The following is a 14,603-nucleotide window of genomic DNA, read 5'->3' as shown; positions in this document are numbered from 1 at the left end:
ACCCATCAAACTCAAAAACTCCGTTTTAAAATTTGTTCTTTACAAGTAGAGGTGATTGCTGTTGGCCCATGACTAGAACATTCTCAAACCTATTGATTTCTCCATTTGGGTCAAGTACTACTTAATGCTTCTTCTTGTTGGGGCTGAGCATCTGCAAATGAACTGGGATGGTGTCTCTGTCACTTTGGGTCTTGTCTCTGCCTCAGGAGTGGTACATGTGTCCTTCAGTGTACAGCCGTGGCTGACCACAGGGTTTTTGCTGCTTGCAGTGCCTCTGCTTTTCAGCATAATGAGTTCTGCTGTATCCATACCCCCTTTACAAATTGCAACACAGCAGCACATTCTATATCCCATCTGTTTCCATGATGGATTGTCTCTTACTTCAGGGTGTCCTCGAGAGTTACTTAAAAAAAAAAAATCCAGCTTTAGTGTGACCGTTAAGATCATCATAAATTGTGTTTGTATCTCGGTATATCGGTCTATGCCTTATGACCACCCAAAGCACAAGAAATAATTGATTTGATGTTGATGATGTGATTTCTCCTTGCTCCCCACTCAGGAAAGGCATGTCCTGAGCTTTGTTGCCTTGTGAGATCTACTTCATCCTGCCTATATCCCCCCAAACCAGTCTTTCTGGCTACATGCCTTACCTGTTCATGGATGAAGTAAGAGTGCATGTGGGAGAGCTGATAATGGCTCTCAGGAAGCTGCTGGTCATAGGACTTTCTGATAACGTGTAAAGTTGATTTGATATACAGTTAATTATCATTGTTCATGATAGTTATGGTCTATAGAGACACCTAGAACCCTAAATTAGTGAATACTGAACAGTTAGCCGTAGGGGACATACAGGGTTAGGTTTTTGGTCTTCTGTTCACAACATTTTTGTCGACTGATCAATACATAGTCTTATTTTATGATTGTTTCTGTTCCAAGATGGCTTATCTAATAGGTATTGTTGAGTCATTATATTGAACTCATGCCAATAGCACTATCACTCATGCTTGAATGAAGCTTATCTAACACCCACGCATTTTCTGTAAGGAACATCACAGCCTTCTTGCACTTAAGACCAATAGACAGCTCTTCAGCACTAGGCTTGGGAGCCATCTTAAGCACGGCAATTGGGTATGACATACATAAAACCCTGAGGCCAGTGCATGGACCCCTGTGTTTTAAGGTGCTTACAATCTCCATGGAGGACGTGAGGCTCAAACACAACATAGTAAACATTAAGTGTCTAACAGGTGGTACAGACAATATTTGTTAGAAAATTTTAAAATCACCGAGGATTGGCTGTTTTTTGTCTTTCTTTAGACTGCAAGTTCAGCATCTTTCTTTTTACCAAGGTGTCCCGGTACCTAACATTATAGCAGTGGCTCAAAAAGTATTTATTGAATGAACATGAAAGTATTTGAGCTGATTTCTCAAGGTCTTACTTAGATCAGTTTTTCAAACTCAGTTAGATAAATTCTCATGGGATATTTATCAAGTGGAATTATACTTCACAAATCAATTGATTATGTCTCAGACATATAGACTTTAGCTTTGGTATACTTTACCTGCCCCCCAACATTTTATTGTGAAATATTTCAAATATACAGAGAGGTTAAAAGAATTTTACAGTGCATATCCACATAGCCACCACCCATATTCTACAATTAACATTTTATTATCCTTGCTTTACCTATCGATAGATACTTATCTCTTTACCTATTCATCAATCCATCTTTTTTTTTTTTGATGCATTTCAAGGCAAATTGAAGATATCAGGGTATGCATAACATTAACTAGACTTCTGTTTTTATTTTATTATTGATGACAATATTACAGATGTCCCCCATTTCCCTCCCTTTAGCCCCCCTCTACCCTGCTCCCACCCCACTCCAGGCCTTCACCACATTATTTTTTGGTGTGACTTTTTAGTTTGTTTGGGTAACAGTTTCTTTATCTATAAAATTATAGGGTTGAAAAATGCCTGTTATCCCTTGAGCTGAAATTTCTGTGGTTTTGTTAGTCTTTAATCCCTGGTTAGTTTAGACGGGATTAGACTGTGGGACAAGTTAAGAATAACCTATAAATTTTGAACCTTAGACCAGGAAAGTTTTACTAGACCACAGCCACACCCACTTATTTATAAAGTTTCTGAGTACTTTCATGCTATCTCAGTGGAGCTGAGTAGTTGCTAGAGACCATATGGCCTGCAAAGCCCAAAATGTTTAATGTTTATTATCTGGACATTTACAGAATAAATTTGCTGATCCCTGCTCTAAAGGAATAAAAATAGACCTGGAGGAATCTGGAAATCAGAAGAAGAAGAATTTTAAAAATATTGCTAGAGTTGGCAGAGGAGGAGGGGACATTCCAATAGAGATTTCAAATGTAAGTGTGCCTCTAAGTAAGACTCCTTTCTCTAGGTGTGGTTTGTTTGTTTTTTCTTTAATTGGATAAGGGATAAACTATAGTGATTCAAGGTATATCTTTCAGCTTTTGCTAAAGTATGCTGTAACAAACTGACCTCAAATGTCTGTAGATTTCAATAGCACGTCTACTTTCCCTCCCTAGGTCGCCTTAGATCCTGCCCTGTGTTGTCTGCTCTCTGGACTCAAGCTGACAGTGCCTCCTCCATCTGGGTCATTGCCAGTCTTGTGATGAGAGAGAAAGGCTGGGGGGTGGGGGGGCAAGGCATCAACTGACTCTTAAAACTTCTACTTAAAAATGACCCTTACCACCTTTGCTTATATTTCATTGGACAAAGCAAGTCATATAAGCAAATCTGAGTTTAACAGGATGGGTCTGTTTAATACTCCTGCTGGGAGAGGAAGCAGACAAACGTGAACAATAGTGCACCCTTCCTCACAGGGTGACAAGGTCAGGAGAGTTTTGTTGTTGAAGAGAGTGGCTTTCTTATGTTTGGAGGCAGAGAGAAGAAACCTATGAAGGCAAGAGGAAGTGCTTTCTGAACGATACATGTTCCTGCTCTTATTCCTGGTGAGGGCAGATTTTCAGCTGGGTGATGTGAGGTTCTGGGTCTGGGGGTTAGACATGGAGTCCATACCAGCTCAAGCTGAGGATCTAGCTAAAGTTAAGAATCGCCTGGGCAGATTGTTAAAATCTGATTGGTCAGGGTCGAGGTGTGAAATTCTGTATTTCTAGCAGGTTCCTAGGGGATGCTGATGTTGTTGCCTGTCTGTGGACTATACTTTAAGTAGCAACAATCTACCTCACCACATAGTCTAAAATAAAACAGAGAAACAGGTATTCATTAGCAAAACATCTAGGTCAGCCAGGTAAATATTGAATCCAAAGGGAATAAAGGTACCAGTTCTTAAATGCTGAGCATTTCTAGTCAGTGTTCAGAGAGCATCTCCAAGACAGAAAAGAACAAGTCTTTGAGAGAGCAGGGTGTCCTTTTGAATGACAGTGAACAGATCAGATAGAGTTGGAGTCATGAGTGGTGGTAGGAGAGTGGGTAGAACAAGAGGTATGGACAGAGACGAGTAAGGTACCGATTTTGAGCTGGAGCAGTTGCATCCACTGATATCAGCCACCACCACTCTGCCAGCAGCATATTTGTAATGGAATGTGAGCCAGATGAAACATCAATACTTTTCGATCGCAGACGAGATGCCAGAAACCAGCAATAAATGTGTTTTGAGCACTCAAACATGAACAGCAGTTGTCAGGATTCACATCTTTAGACAGTAGCAAATGACTCAGTACAGTTAATAAAAACCATTCAGCAATTTCATGGCTATGAAGCATGTTTCTTTTGAGTTTTGATTGTCATAAATATCTTGCTAGTTAAATCTTCAATCAAAACTACAACTGTGGGATTTGTCATTTGAAGAGAAAATTTCAAGGTGAAATTATTTTCTAGAACTTCTAAAACTCTTCATTTTGTCAGTACAGTTTCTTCAAAAAAATAATCTGTAGTTTTTTGAAACAGATGAGTTTACTGTTTGTTGATCCCTCTTTTTGATGACATTAACAGAAGTGCCTTGGCCATGATTAATAAGATGAAACCCATGCTTATGTTTCAAATATGTCTTCACTTCTGCATGAATAACTTTTATATTTAGTTTAGTATCACACACATCTGGCATAGAATTCAGATCCTGCCACCTGCTTGCTGGGATTCCAAGGGCAAATGTTTAACCTTTATGAGCCTCATTTCTTTATTTGTAAACTATGGATGATATGTCATTGTGTTTATGATGGGCTAACAATAATATATTTAAAGAACATTACACAAAGTAGGCCCTCGACAAATGTTAGGTGTATTTTTATATTTGTGGTACAAATTTGAAATCACTCTTATTTCAACGTTTAGAGTGAACCATGTATGGCTATAGTAAAAAAGATAAGCAATAACAAGTGTTGGACAGGATGTGGAGAAACCAGGACCCTCATACATTGCTGGTGGAATTATAAGAGGGAACAGCCACTTTGGAAAAACGTTTGGCATTTTTAAAAAATGTTACACATAGATTTACCATATGATCCAGAAATTCTACTTCTAGGAATCTACCCAAAAGATATGAAAATATGTCCACATAAAGGCTTGTACACAAATGTTCATAGCAGCATTATTCATAATAGTTGGAACAAAACAAATGTCCATGAACTGGTGAATGGGTAAACAAATTATAATATAGCTGTTCAATGAATGCTGTTTTGCAATAAAAAGGAATGAAATACTGATGCATGCTATAGCATGGATGAACCTCAAAATAATATGCTAAGTGAAAGAAGCCAGGCACATAGACCACATATTTTATGATTATATTAATATGGAATTTCCATAAAGGCAAATCTATAGAGATAGAGTAGGTTAGTGTTGACCAGGGCTGGTAGTTGTAACTATAAATGAGCTTGAGGTTTCTCTTTGGGATAATGGAAATGCTCTAGGTAGTGGAGATGGCTGAACAACTATGTAAGTTTGCCAAAAATCATTACATTGTACATTCAAATAGGGGAATTCCATGTAAATTATAAATGTATATGTATATATATGCATATATACATGCAAATTTATATGTGTATATATATGCATATATACATATATAAATTTATATCTGTAAACTATAACTCAATAATGCTGTTTTTTGTAAAGAGGGATTCATGTTTCATTTTTTAAGATTTTAATGATTTCTCTGTAGATTTTTATTATTGTAAAATAAAAACAATCAGTGAAATGCTTTTGCACTTTCTGAAATGTGTTGGATTCTCTAGGCTCCTGTGAATGCTTCAGCTTTTTCATTAAGTAGGGAAGGCTTGGGTTTTTTTTAGGACAGCCCTGAAAACTAATCGCCTGCAGGCACAGACTGGGGATACAACATCTGAAAACAATAGAAAGCCCAGTCAGTAAATGCAAATCAATAACCCTGGCTGATGATTCCACATAAGTAAGAAGAGATCTGTAAGATGGAGTGTCTTCACTTTAGCCATTAAACTTCTCATTCGCCAGTTCTTCATTAAATGCCTGTCTTAAACTGGGCAATTGAATCTAAGGTATCAGACATGTTTGAATTATGGAGATCAACTGCTTCATTGTTGGCCTTGGGCACAGGATAAAAGGAACTGAATTTAATATTCCCCCAGAAAATGATGTCGGGAGAGGTAATTGGCAGCACCTGGAAGATACTCTCATAGAACGGCCGGCCCCAGATATAATGGGAGCACAAGTACATTCAAGAAGACACGCAGAGTCCCACTGTGTTAAATGGCTGGGGACCTTGCTTGGCAGGTGGTTGTAGGACCATGTAGTTCCATCATAAATAAATAAAAAAATTCAGAGATTTGCATTTGACTGTTTCTTTGGAGGGATCTTACTGTGGAGATGTAATCTGAGCATTCCCACCCTCCTCCCCTAGGCAGATAGGGGCATCTGGGCTAATCCAGAGAGGAGTTATTTAGCTTCCCTGCCAGGCAGAAATTAAGAAAACCAAATTATGTTCTCCGAATAAAAGACAATTTGGAAGATGAGGATTTATTTTTTGAGGGAAAGCTAGGATTAAAGCCCTCGGCATATTTCCTTAAGATGGGCAAGGCAATATAATGAGAAGTATTTCTCAGTAGACCCTAGGACTTATTTTATCACGTAAAAAATGAAGAACCCAAGAAGATCACAAGATGTGTCCTTGTTTTTTTTCAATCTTCATTGGTTTGGATTTTAGCAGAACTCCTATTGAATCTGCTTTCAATTTGCTATCGAGTCAAAGACCTATCATGGTAGATGCACCATTACAATCACTGTCCATCAACTTTGAGAGTTCTTTTGCACAGTAAAGTACCAAGCTCACACCTGAGCCCAGTTAATGCAAAGCTTAGCACAAACAGGCTTTATGCACTCGGTTTTCTCTCAACGATCGCAACTTCAGTGGAGATGTTCCAGGTTGGATCAAGATTTAGCAAAGGAGCTTGGTGGTTCCTCCTCATTGTGAAAAGAAAAAAACACGTCACATCATGGAAAGGAGGTGTCATGAGGCCAGGCAAAGACTCTAAATAATCAAATGTATTTTACATTTATTTTTCTGCATCGTGCTATTTAAGACTGCTAAATGAAGATTATTTTTATTGCAGGGTCCTGACTATCACCGTAAAGAGACTGTCACCCATCCTTCTCATCTAGGCACTTGTTCTCAGGACCTACAGACAGGAGGTATGTTCAGATTTACCCCATTTAAGCTCCTAATACTCTTGTTAGCAGCCGTGTTGAGTGATTCCCTTTGTAACTGGCCTTATCTGGGTTTTGGAATATGTATTCCAGTTGGTTTGAACCATGACAATAGTTTCTTGGCAGGAAGAACTCAGAGAAAAGATAATTGATGTTGCCGTCCTATTTCCTATTGAAGTATCTCCTGAAACAAGGTTCTGGGGGTTGGACAGTTTGCCTCTGTTTGGGGTGGAACGTGAGTTACTACAGATAAAGTGAGGTTGAGTATCGAGGGGTGGAATTTTGTCTTAGAGCCTCGTGGTGTAAGAAAAAGTCTGTCTTTCAACTCTCATACAGTTTTAGTAAATACACATTAGAATGACCTTGCCATGCTGTTATTGTACTCACCTGGAAGTTAAACAGAAAACTCTAAAGCAGCTCTCTCACTTGAGAGGATTTTGGTCTCAAATTGCTGTATTCTGGCAACTCTAAGTGGGATTTAGAATTCTAAATCTTTCTAGGTTAGCATGTCCTACAAAATTCTAAATTCAGCTGATATCAGTGTGCTTTGCTAAATCATTAAGGGTTCCCAGGGTGAAATATGCAAAGATATTAAAATCTAAAACATGTGCTTTATATGCTCTGTGTTGGGGATGGGGGATTTAGGAGTTTATATCAGATGTTTGAAAACTTTTCCAGAAAGTAAATATCCAGAAAGTAAATACTGTAGGCCATATGGTTTCTGTCACAGTTACTCAATTCTGCCATTATAGAAGTAAAGCTGCCCTCAACAAAATGTAATGAAGTGAGTATGGTGTGCCCACTAAGGCTTTATTTACGGATACTAAAAGCTGAAGTCTACATTTTCAGGTGTCATGATATTTTTCCCCCAGATAAAGGCTGGAATTTAAAAAAAAAAAAAAAAAAAAAAATTGCTGGATTTGTCCCGCAGGTTGTGGTTTGCTAGCCTCTGAGCTGGATCAATAAAAGCAGGCAAATTGTCCTGTGAATCTCTGCTTAGCTTGTATGCCTTAACACTACAGAGACCTTATGTCTCCCTCACGGTACAGTAATGGTTTCCCAAAGAGAACTGGGCCCAGGTCAAGAGAGTCAGTGCCTCAAGGCTCAGAAAACATATCTTCAGCTGTGCGTTATGGGAGAAGAAAGGAGTGTGACCTATGGAACACACCAGGGGCATTTTGGGCTTTGATGCTGTGGGACCTAGGAACACACCTCTTGCATCAGGGCCACTCCACCTTCCCAGCCTGTGGCCTTTCACCTGCTTCCATCTTCTCTTAGCCTTCTTTTTGCTCTTTAACAAGTTAGCAGGACTTAAGGGAGTTGGAAGTTTGGCAGCTGCTTTTCAACACGTCATATGGCAAAAGGTTTCTTTATGTTTTGTTTATTGCTTTTCTGTGATTAAAAGGTTTTATTTCAAACACTTGGTAAGGGTTGTTTGGACATAGGTATACATCAATGTAGGCAAGTTCAAGTATAAGAAGTTGTGTTCTAAAGATAGTTGTCAACTGAACGGTTAAAGATGTAAGTGAATGTGTCACAATTAGCACTATTTCACAACTTCGAAAAATACGGCTGAATATAAGAGAAAGGAAAAGAACTGTTCCTGGGGGCTTACATTGCCCATAGGGTTGGGGGTTTTATGTGCATGATTTTTTTGCACTCTGGTTATGGATTTGTATTTATCTATTAATAGGACTCCATCAGTCATCAAGTGTTTATTGAGTGATACTAAAGAGATAAGTGATTAAAAAGTATCAGGCAGATAATTACAACTGTATGGCTTTTCATCTTTCACGTGATAAAATGAATGTCCACAGAGATCAGATGCCTTATCCAAGATTACCCAGCTAGGAAGTACTGCACTTGAGATAGAAAACAGATCTCCTTTTTGCATTATATTGTGCCATACCTGTGTTTGCTGCCCTTGAGCAGCTTATGTGTCAAACCAAATATAATTGTGAACTAAAGAGTAGAATGTAAATTCCAAGGGTGGTCATTCAGCTGCATAGACACTCGTGAAAACTGGAGTTACCAGAGAAAAATATTGGACTGCAGTGAAGTTGAGGCAAACTTTGAAGTGCAGAGGGGTTGGGTAGGAACAAAATAACACGGTGGAAGGAAGAACTTGGGGACAGGCACAGAAGCAGGGTAGCCTGAAAGGAGAAGAGCCTGGTGAACATGGAGGGGCCATGGTAAGGGAAAAGGAGGGAGGTTGATTGATGGGGTGATGGCAGCCACACGCTCTCTGAATCAGGGCCTCCTTTTGGGAGAAGGCTCATCTAACTGGAGCTGTGAATAAATGGCTTATAAAGAGAGCCGTCCTAACAGAGCTTTACAAGGGTTCCACCCAAGATTTTGGTCATTTAACTTCATGGATGAACCAACCAAGGGAGCTAACCAGCCACAGATGTTTTGTTTATAACCGAGGAGTTCATGTGAGCTTGGCGATGACATTTCCCTGTCTATAAAATGCTGATAGTTAAACAGTGATGCCGTGTGAAGCACTTGGAAATCTCCATCTTGAGAGGCAGTTCTTAAGTGTAATGGTTTAATGGTCATTTAGCATGATGGGCCTTCAGAGGGTAATATCATTTGCCTGCCAGTTAAAATGAACACTTCTCCGTGGGAAGTCAAAGATCATGTCAGCGTAACGTGGGTTAGGTGAAGGAGAACATCAAGAAGTGGATGCCAAAACAGAGAACAGGGAGTTAAACCTCTTGTATGTCCTGCCCGTCCATAAATGTGGTGTCAATTAGAGACCACCACCAATTCCACTAACTGGGGGGAGGGGGGGTATACTCTGAATTGGTGAAAAGCTTGACTTATTTTTTTAAAGACTGCTGCTGTATTATTTTCTCCACTTTTCTCATGTCCCCAACATAAAACCTTGCTAATCTTATTTGATAGCCTTACCGCTTATTTTGTTGATAAAGTTGAAGTTACCAAAAAATAAAGAAGCTGAACTTCTTGCTCAACCTGAAGCTTCCATGTTCCCCCTCTTCCTGCTGGTGTGGGGGGAAGGGATGTGCCTCCTCATGCTTAAGGCTAGTCCCACACCCTAGGCTCTTGGTGCCACCCTTTCCCAATTCCTCGGGGACCTCAACCCTTCAAGTGTCCCCCCTTTCTCCTAGTCTCTTCCATCTGTCTCTGCTCCTGGATTTTATTTTTGTTTTCTCTTACTTAGAAAAGTAGGAATGTTTTATCAACTTCTCCCCTCTCCTCTGACTGCTGCCATTTAAAGGTATTCATTTCACCCAGACACTTAGCTGTGAGTACGTACGCAGTCACCCGTAGTGTCCTGACTGCAGGCAGGATGGCCACTACTCAGTGCTCATAATACTGTAGGGGCCAGAATCGACCACAGTCACATTCTGTCCTGATCCATCAGACAAAAAGTATGGAGCAGATGAATCCCTCGCCAAACATTTCAGCTTTCTAAAATGCATACACATTAATGTGTTCCCTCTTCTAAATTAGAATTATACTGTAAGTAGACAGTTCTCTAAGCAACATGTTTCCTGTCATTAACTATTCTTTGAAATTGTGATTTAAAAAAAAGGTTTGTGTATAGTCTATTATATAGATGTATGGTAGCATATATGACCATTTCTTTTTGTAGACATTAAACTATTTCAAATTGTTGTATTTCATAAGTATACAACAAATAGAATCGTACTTGTGTTTATACTGATTGTTCCTTTAGGACTGCTTCTTAGAGATGGAACCACTAGGTCTCTAAGTCAAAAAGGGAGTTTCATTCATACAGACAAAATACTTTTCAGATAAGGTAGACACATGGACACTGCTCTCAGGGTATAAGAAAGTGACTCGTTTTATGGCTCTGTTGCCAGTATGAAGTCTTATAATTTTTAAAAATGCCATTGGCAAGCCATTATCATGTGTGTCTCTATCTGGTTTCTCTATTTGGTTCCATAGATTTCTCTGTCGATTCATTATTTACTAAAACTTTATAAGCGTTAATAATTCAGTCGGTCTTCCTGATTACTCTTCTTGTCGTCTCCAGCACACTCCTTTTCTCACTTGAAAACTGGAATCAAGTTTGACTTATAGTTATAGTTCAGGGAGAATTGTCATCGCTGCAGTATTGAAATTCCAGTCCAGAATAGATTTGCCTTTTTCATTTTGGGGTTGCCCACCTATTATTTTCTTTTCTTTGAATCTGGTGACTTTACAAAAATATGCTCTAGTGTTGGCTATTTATTCTCTACCCCCCACCCCCACCCCAACATCCACTATTCCCTTTTCATTTGTTGGTGCAGGCCTCTTTTTATTTCAGAAAAAAATTCTTTGAATATTTGTTTCTGTTCCTCCTTTTATTAAGAATAGACTGTATGCATTTCCTGTATAACCTTGATCTGACTTAGGCATCAGTAATCTTTTTCTCCATTTAAACATCTTAATTTCATTTTGCTCTGTTTTTCAAGTTACTGACCATTTTTTACCATGCTTGTCTGGTTGATTTAGTGTGATTTCATTTCTGTAATAGTTTTGTTTTACACTGCCATTCTTTTTTGAGCTAGTCTAGCTAAATTTTCATCTCTTTCTGTTGCCTTTAAAATCTTGCATCCCTTCCTTGTAATCTTGTTTCATAAGGGTCATTTATTCTTTAATTGCTTTGAAATAATGAAGAATTTTATCTAAGATTTTCATTCTGCTTTGTAGATTAAATTTTCATAGTTTCTTTTTTCATGGCAATTATAGTCATGAAAGAATAGATATAAAAGATATGGAAGAATGTATATAAGAGATAATAAAATCATGAATAAAATACTTGAAAATAGTAGACAGGATAATAAATATAAATATTTAATGAAAAAATAAATTATAAAATATAAAATAATCAGCAATAAAATAATAAATAGTAAAATAATAAGACCAACAAATACAAGAAAAATCAATAAAGTAATTAAATAGTAAAATACATTAATAAAACAAAACTTCCATATCCCATACCCAGTTTAAGAAGCAGAATGTCATCATTACCTTTGAGACTCCTGTGTACCCTTTTACTTCCTCTGTTTCTTTTCCTAATGCAACCTTAGCCCTCTCCTGAGTTTTGTGTTAATTATTGCCTTGTTCATGATTCTGTCATGTGTATGTATGTTGGAATAATATATTGTGTATGAGTATTCTTGTGGTTTTATATATTCACCATCACTTTGTACCACTAAACTTCTTTATTTGTCCACACTTGCTTGGTGTAATAAAATATCTTGTGATCTCAGTTGGCATTGACCTAATTTATCAGTGTGGTTGTGCTTCTTTTCATGTTCAGTGAACATGTTCTGTCTTTTATGAAACATCTGTGATATTTTTCTGTCGATTTCTAGAAGTTCTTAAATATTCTGGAGACTAATTTCTTATTAATGATGTTTTACAAATATAAACTCCCAAACTGAAGCATATCTTATTATCTTTGTGGTATCTTTAGATGAACACAGCTTATTAATTTTGATGCATTGTAATTTTATTTTATAATCTATCTCAAGGAACTAAAAGTACTCTTATTTTCTTATATATATCTTGGTTTTTCCTTTCACATTATTCATTTGGAATTGATTTCTGTCACAGGTGTGAAATAGGGATCTATTTTTTTTCCCCAATATGAAAACCACCTTCTCCCAACACTTTATTTTATCGTCCGTCTAGCCTTATCTCAATAATAAATATCTTTTCCTCCATATATTTCTGTGTGTCTGTCTTTCTGGACTCTTCTTTCTTGTTTATAAGTTTACTCTTTGTCAATACTGTTTTATCTAATTCTTGCTTCTACACTAAGTCTTGATGTTTGTTAGGTTAAGGCTCCTACTTTGTACTTCTTTGAGACTGTTTTGGTTTCCCTTTTACTTTGCTTTTCCTAATAATTTTCAGAAGCAGCTTGTCAAGTTACATGAAAAAGTCTGGAGGGATTTGGGCTGAAGCAGCTTTGTCTTTGTGGATCACTCTACGTGCAGATGTAACGCGTGAATATGCTGCTTCTCTCATTTTTTTGATTTCTTAGCATATTTCAAGAATGTTTATATTCTTCGACATGAAAGTGATATAAATTCTGCTTGACTTATAATAGATACATTATTTTTATTATTTTTAATAACTGCTTTTTAAAGATCACATCTTATGCTTGTTTATAGTATATAAATATAGTTGACTTTTATATCCAGAAAATTTTAGAAACTTATATTGTGTTAAAAATGTGTTTGTAGCTTCTTTGAGATCCTATTATCTGTGGTTCTTGCTCCCCTTTTTCAATCATTTTGCCCTGTATGTTGGAGCAGGTGGGGGAGGGCGGATGAGGGCATGTTGCTGCACTGATCAAAACCTCTAGTACAATTTTTATAAAAAATATGTTTTCATTGGAGTTTTAGAGAGAGAGGGGGGAAGGAAGAGAGAGAGAGAAAGAGAAACATCAATTGGTTGCCTCTCACATGCACCCCGACCAGGATCAAATCCACAACCTGGGCATGTGCTCTGATTAGGAATTGAACCAACTTTTTCCAAGAGTAAGTGGCATTTAAAAGTTATATTGACCTCTAATAATTACAGCCTTTTATGTGCATCAGTTCTTTGATACCCAAGGGTGAAAAATACACATTTACTTGGACGTGTTTGAAACCAGACTTGCAATAATCATACCTTGGTATTTTTTGAGGCCACAAAAATAATACTTCTAAACTCAAAGGAATGGTGGTCTATGAAGCAAACAAACTTTAAAATACTATAAAGTGAAAGACTTGAGAAAGAGGGCAAAGCAGGAAAACAGTTGCTTTGACATTCTAATTATAAATACATTAGACTTGGCGCAAAAAATCATCAAACCATCAGTCTTGACGATGGTTAAGTTAATTCAGTTTTTGAAGTTCAATAATTCATCTGCGGAGTGTCAGCAGCTGGGTCTTGTTAATGGTAAGCCTTTCATTCCTGTTAAATCAATTGTAAATAATAGAACCCCTCAGAGAAAAATGATGAAATAAGCATTGATTTCCAAATTGGGTGTCAGATATAGAGCATTAATAAAACACATTGCAAGCAAACAAGTACCTAATATACCCTGATCACTGAAATAGTAATCAGAGGGGGGGAAAATCAATGATTTTTGTGTACGTTGCTAGTATTTTTACAATTCATTCGTATCTAGGTATCATATCAAATTTCTCACTTTGGACCCTCTGTGGTTATTTGATTCCCATCACCCTCACCAGCAACACCAGGGCTTCTGTACAATATTAGATTCATTTCTCCTTTCCTCCAAATAGGTGACAAGCATCTGGTCACATGGTTTTTTAGTTGCCTGACACCGATGATTTTGTTTTGTTTAATGCAATACAATCATCATTTACAGCAAGTCACATAAAACACTGCAGAAAAATGTAACAGCTCTAATAAAACTTTCAAAGGAAAATAAAGCTCTCTAGCAGGTGTCCATAAAAGTGCTTTATGCCCACAAACTCTATTAAATGTTAATGCCAGTGTCCTGTGACTGCCACGTGTGAAGTCTGGCTGAAAGGAAAACGTGCCTGTGAAGCCGTGATTCTGCAGCAAGAGGCTGGCAGGGCAATAGCATGGCATCTATTAGACTGAGATGTGAAAGCCATTAGGGCCTCTATTGATCGTGCATTTTATGAAGGACTAGTTTGAGGAAAAGTACACGAATTTCTTTTAAAGCCATCCATGGGACAAGGGTGGAAATACCGAGGGCACAACTTTCAAAAGAGCATCACCAAACTTCTCAAAGATACAGAGCACAATGTCTGTCCAAGGATGTTCTCTAAAGATTAAATAGCTGTGACACAGTGATGGTAGATTTGGGCTTGGTTTTTCTGTTTTAGTGCTGTTTCCTCACATCTCATTAATAATTACGTCCTGCCTCTTAGTATATTGTGGTTTCCTTTCTTCTGTAGATTTT

The 14,603-nt window shown here is 37.7% G+C and overlaps 1 protein-coding gene across 1 annotated transcript in view; it reads left to right on the top strand.

Annotated features, from left to right (window-relative positions):
* Positions 1–2,258: 2,258 nt before the first annotated feature.
* Positions 2,259–14,603, top strand: part of RARB (retinoic acid receptor beta) — a 549,550-nt gene continuing 537,205 nt past the window's right edge. The window contains exons 1-2 of the mRNA XM_016198793.2: positions 2,259–2,382; positions 6,586–6,664. The gene's annotated coding sequence lies outside the window, so the exon portion shown is untranslated. The remainder of the gene's footprint in view (positions 2,383–6,585; positions 6,665–14,603) is intronic.

This window comes from Miniopterus natalensis, chromosome 15 (genome assembly GCF_054644295.1).
Source record: "Miniopterus natalensis isolate mMinNat1 chromosome 15, mMinNat1.hap1, whole genome shotgun sequence".
NCBI classification, from domain to species: domain Eukaryota; kingdom Metazoa; phylum Chordata; class Mammalia; order Chiroptera; family Miniopteridae; genus Miniopterus; species Miniopterus natalensis.
Note: the sequence above shows the minus strand (reverse complement) of the source record. Positions and strands in the feature narration are given on the sequence as shown.